Here is a 6,166-nt window from a genome sequence, read left to right as displayed (position 1 = left end):
TTCTAATAGGAGAAACAATTTACAAACAAAACAACAAATAGTTTAATTATTGTACCAGGATGGGAAGGCACCTGCCGCGGTGGAGCATCATAGAAGAACAGGAGACAGGGAAGTGGGTGAAACTGGCTTTTTAAAGATATTGTCTTTTGGGGTTTATTTGCATAAAATCTGGGCTTCCCTGGTGGCTTAGGCGGTGAAGAATCTGCCTGCAATGCAGGGGACCGGGTTTGATCCCTAGGTCGGGAAGATCCCCTGGAGGAGAGTATGCCAACCCACTCCAGTATTCTTGCCTGGAGAATCCCATGGACAGAGGAGCCTGGTGGGCTACAGTCCCTGGGGTCACAAAGAGTCGGACATGACTGAAGAGACTTAGCACGCACATAAAGTCTACAAATCTTAAATGGACAGCTCAGTGAATTTTCATGTATTCACATACCTTGTCACCTTCGTGTAGATCAAGTACAGAATATCACCAGCTCCCCAACTCCTCAAGGCAATCTGAAGTCCCCTCCACATCAGTACAGAAAGAGGTTAATTTTTAAGCTGGACCCCGAAGCAAGACAAAAGGGGGGAGGGGCGTCCTGGCAGAAGGAGTTGCCCCGCTACAGGAAAGAGCTTGGCCTATCCGAGGAACCAGCTGAAGGCCAGAGGGATGATAGAGTGAGAAAGGAGACAAGGACAAGAGATGGGAGGCCAGAAGTTTATTCGGAACCTCACAGGCCACAGCAAAGAGTTCATTCTGCTCGAGAAAGCAAGCGTGAGCACGACGGTCAGATAGGGATGACCTTGAGTCTGTTCCAGGCATGAGTCAAGTCAACGTCATACTTAAGTGCTTCATTATCAGTTACAATTCACCCCCAGGCCCACTTCTCCCTCAGTGGGGTACACAGGGTATGCCAGCCTGCCTGAGAACCACGGGGCAGACGTGAGGAGCCTATAGCCAAATCTTGCCCCCAGCCCAGGGGTTTCCAGCGTGCAGGGATCTGAGAGGCTGGTGCTGAGAAGGCCCCCTTCCCTCCCAGGTCGATTACTGGAGAGGATCTTCTGATGGAGCCGCAGTGCTAGCAGATTGTGCTGACTGACTGAGGCTGGAAAAGTGGGACCAGGGGGACCCTCGGGGACAGGAAACACGGCCTGGAGTAGTCCTGGAAGGAGTGGACCCATCCATGAACAAAATGGAGTTTGCTTTAATTCCATTCTCTTTGATGTATAAAACCTATGGGCTGGGGAGGGTTTGGGGCCCAAGTAGATTAGTATGTGGTCGGGACCCTCCCCAGCTCCCTGTAAAAAAGAGCCAGCTTCTGAGCTCAAGAAGCATCTTTGTCTATGAACAATTCTTTTGTCTCTTTCTTTCTTTTACTCTTTTTAAAAGAGCATCTTTAGCCACTTCCTCTCCCTTCCTTTAGGGTTGCAGATATTTGAAGGCAGGTGACAATCCTGTGAAGCCTGGGTAATAAATCCAGCCTGATAAAAGGTGGGCAGGGCCCCAAAGGTCCATAGTTGCCACTTCTGGGCCTGACCTAAACCCATGTCCCATTAACAGCCTGCCAGGAAACCCCCAGAAAGGGTGGTAGGGATGATGAGGACCACTCAGCACTCTGTGGGGGTGGGGCGGAGATGCACAGAAGCCTTGTAGGATCAAAGGACCAGGGTCTCGTCTTCCTTGGATGTGGCCCAGGGCTGCTGGAAAGGGTGAGATAGGATTGCTGGGTTTGTGGCAAGTGGACAGAAGCAGGTGACACAGCTGAGGGGTCTCTGATAGCAAGGATGAGGGCTGATGTACCCCTAACATTTCTGAGGGCGCCTGCCTCCTAGGTGCCATGAGGACTTGGAGTCCTCCAGCAGGTGATGCAGGATGCAAGCCCAGTTGAGGAAGGTGTTCCAAGGAGGTGGCCTGTCCCAGCCATCCTGGGGCACCAGCCCCTCCTCCGAGGCTGGCTGCTTCCTGTGGGACTCGGCAAACAGCGACTGTCTTTAGGAGTTTATGCTTTAGGCACCGAGGAAGACCCAGAACTCAGTGCAGTTTAGTTCAGTTACTCAGTTGTGTCCGACTCTTTGCGACCCCATGGACTGCAGCACGCCAGGCCTCCCTGTCCATCTCCAACTCCTGGAACTTGCTCAAATTCATGTCCATCGAGTCGGTGATGCCGTCCAACCGTCTCATCCTCTGTCGTCCCCTTCTCCTCCTGCCTTCAATCCTTCCCAGCATCAGGGGCTTTTCCAGTGAGTCAGTTCTTAGCATCAGGTGGCCAAAGTATTGGAGTTTCAGCTTCAGCATCAGTCCTTCCAATGAATATTCAGGACTGATTTCCTTTAGGACTGACTGGTTGGATCTCCTTGCTGTCCAGGGGACTCTCAAGAGTCTTCTCAAACACCACAGTTCAAAAGCATCAATTCTTCAGTGCTCAGCTTTCTTTATAGTCCAACTCTCACATCCATACATGACCACTGGAAAAGCCATAGTTTTGACTAGGTGGACCTTTGCTGGCAAAGTAATGTCTCTGCTTTTTAATATGCTGTCTAGGTTGCTCATAACTTGTCTTCCAAGGAGCAAGTGTCTTTTAATTTCATGCCTGCAGTCACCATCTGCAGTGATTTTGGAGCCCCTCAAAATAAAGTCTCTGTTTCCAGTGTTTCCCCATCTATTTGCCATGAAGTGACAGGACCAGATGCCATGATCTTAGTTTTCTGAATGTTGAGTTTTAAGCCTACTTTTTCACTCTCCTCTTTTACTTCCATCAAGAGGCTCTTTAGTTCTTCTTCACTTTCTGCCATAAGGGTGGTGTCATCTGTATATATGAGGTTATTGATATTTCTCCTGGCAATCTTGATTCCAGCTTGTGCTTCATCCAGCCCAGCATTTAGAATGATGTACTCTGCATAGAAGTTAAATAAGCAGAGTAACAATTTGCAGCCTTGACATACTCCTTTCCCGATTTGGAACCAGTCTGTTGTTCCATGTCCAGTTCTAACTGTTGCTTCTTGACCTGCATACAGATTTCTCAGGAGGCAGGTAATGTGGTCTCGTATTCCTGTCTCTTTAAGAATTTTCCATAGTGTGTTGTGATCCACACAGTCAAAGGCTTTGTCATAGTCAACAAAGCAGATGTTTTTCTGGAACTCTCTTGCTTTTTCAATGATCCAGCGGATGTTGGCAATTTGATCTTTGGTTCTTCTGCCTTTTCTAAATCCAGTTCGAACATCTGGAAGTTCACGGTTCACTGTTGAAGCCTGGATTTAAGAATTTTAAGCATTAGTTTGCTAGGGTGTGAGATTAGTACAATTGTGCAGTAGTTTGAACATTCTTTGGCATTGCCTTTCTTTGGGATTGGAATGAAAACTGACCTTTTCCAGTCCTGTGGCCGCTGTTGAGTTTTCCAAATTTGCTGGCATATTGAGTGCAGCACTTTGACAGCATCATCTTTTAGGATTTGAAAGAACTCAACTGGAATTCCACCACCTCCAACTAGCTTTGTTTGTAGTGATGCTTGGTAAGGCCCCCTTGACTTCACATTCCAGGATGTCTGGCTCTAGTGAGTGATCACACCATCGTGATTATCTGGGTCATGAAGAACTCTGCATCTCTGTGGAATAAAATTTCCCTTGGCCCCAGGGTCTTTTCTCATAAGAGACGCACTTCAAAAGGCAGCCATTACCAAATAGGAACAAAGCTGATGGCTAGTTAAGGTGGTAAGGACTGATTTTAATCAATCATGTATCACTGCAGTAGGGAAGGGTCTAGTGTGAACTGGACTCACTTTGGTTTACGCAGCAGTGTTTTAAATGAAGGATGAGGGAGTGGGGGTGGGGCTGTGAGGGATGAGCTCTGTAGACTCAGGGTAATGGAAAATTACAGAAGGGGGAGGGGCTGATCCAGGTGAATCTCGGATGTGCCTTTATGCCTGTTAGCAAACCCATGGTGAAGGACAGGGAAACCTGGTGTCTGCAGTCCATGGGGTCGCAAAGAGTCAGACACAACTGAGCAACTGAACAATAAAAAACAAACAGGCCTTTATCAAAATGGGGCTCCTACCCTCCCACAAAGACTGGGAAACGGGGTGCTATCTTCAGATGCTGGGTGGAACGATCAGTACATTCTTTTGGCTGCCTTGAGTGTTTTCAGGCAGACACTTTAAGTAGAGGGATGCTTTATCCTAAGGATGTGGCCTTGAGCTGTTGAAAGCTTTATTAGTGTTTATTCAAGTCTTTATGGCTGCAATCCACAGGCCCAGGAAAGAAGAAGGAGCCTGGCTAGAGTTTGGGCAAGGAGAGCGTCTTTGTCACCATTCACTTCTGGAGAACGCCTGGGGAATCTGCAGCTCTGACTGTTACAGTGCAGAGAGCCCCAGACCCACACTGCCCTCACAGGCCAGCCCAGCCCAGCCCAGCCCAGCCCTCGCCCGACCTCGGGGCGCCTCTGATGACGAGAGTGTCAGCACATCAGGTACCGGCAGGGTCTTCCAATGCTAACTTCTGAATTAAGACTGTGATCAAGGGGAGGTCAACAAAGCAGTCACCTCAGGCACAGAATTCAAGGGGTGCCCCCCAAAGTAGTCAATAGAAATAATATTTTAATGCAACATTTTAATAAATCAAAATTAATACAAAAGAAGTTTTAATGAGCAAAATATCAAAATGTTAAGTAAAGATAGGGTCTGACAGTGCCGGCATTCGGGCAAGATAAGGGAGGCCCAGTTATGCAAGAAGCATGCCTCAGACTCCCTGGGCAGCCAGGCCCTAGAGGTGGAAACTCTTCTTCAGTCCCATGGGTGTCATCTTCACTCTTTCCACTAGGGGGCGAGCGTCTACCACACAAACCTCACCAGTCCCGCCGCTTAGAGGCTGGAAGGCATCCCTGGCGTCTTCTCTCGCTGTTTCTAGATTCTGAGCCAAAGAGGGAAAAAAAGGGCGGGGGTGGGAGGTGACAAGAAAGAGAGATTCTGATCCATGATATTATTCGACCATGACCCTCTGCTGTAGAAAAGAAAAAGAACCCAGAGCCACACACCTTCCTAGCATTTTCAGTTAAAGAGACTGTGCGTGCATGCTGCGCTGAGTCACTCAGTCGCGTCTGGCTCTTTGTGACCTTGTGGACTGTAGCCCACCAGGCTTCTCCGTGCGTACATTCACAATTACAGAGGCAGCTGGCAGAGTGCAGGAATACAGCAGTTGTCCAGGAAACAAGAAATCTGGGTTCCAGTCCTAGCTCTGTCTTCCCATTCCTTGTGTGGCTTCAGCCAAGTTATTTCACGTCAGATGGCCTCAGTATCACTATCTGTGAAGCAAAGGATGGATCAGATGAGGTCTCAGAATCCATTTAGCACTAAACATTTGTGCTTCGGTCTCCAAAGCAGAGCTAAGAAAAGAGCCTGAAATTACTGAAATATAAATTAAAACAGCTGGATGAATCAAGCCAGCATGCTCTGAAGCACTGAACTTTCACATCTGGCCCTCTGCTTCTTCAGAAGACAATCGTCGGTTGCTATTATTAGGTTTCCTGAGCTGGAAGACAAGAAGACTCACTACTAGTGAACGTTAGCCACATGCTGAATGTTACATGTATCGTCTTTTCTCAGTTTCTCAGCCCTGCTGTGAGCAGTTATCATGACCACCGTTCCCACTTTAAAGATGGGGACAGTTGAGTCCTCAAAAGCTTGGGTCAATGCCAAAGGAGATAGATGGGCTCCAGGTTAGACATTTACAACTGGCCTCCTATTTGCATTTCATGGGCCACAAAGAAGTGGGGTTCAGGCTGGATGCTTACAACTCTAAGCACTTCCTGAGACAAGAGATAGGTGGGCTCCAGTTGAGCAATTTTACAATCAGCCTCCTGTTTTCCCTCCAAAATGAATGTAACAACAGAAACAGAGTAAACAGCCAGCCTTATCAGAGATTATGGGGTCTCCGATTCCCCACCACCACCTTTTTTTGGGACAAAGACACTACACATATGTAAATTCTCCTTGTGGGTCAAAAGTCAGGGGATAACGCCAGTCCATGAGTCTTGTTCCTCCCAGAAGCCTTCACTTCAAGATCCATCTTGGCTGAAGGGTGCATGCACACTCAGGGGAGTTTCCTAGGGCAGGTCAGGTATGGGAAAAGAAACCAGATAATTGGCTAAAGGTAAATAAAGACCTGGAAGAACTGACCTATATCAATGACTTAA

Source organism: Ovis aries, chromosome 5, assembly GCF_016772045.2.
Source record: "Ovis aries strain OAR_USU_Benz2616 breed Rambouillet chromosome 5, ARS-UI_Ramb_v3.0, whole genome shotgun sequence".
Taxonomy (NCBI): domain Eukaryota; kingdom Metazoa; phylum Chordata; class Mammalia; order Artiodactyla; family Bovidae; genus Ovis; species Ovis aries.
The sequence above is the reverse complement of the archived record's forward strand: the minus strand, read 5'-3'. Positions refer to the sequence as shown.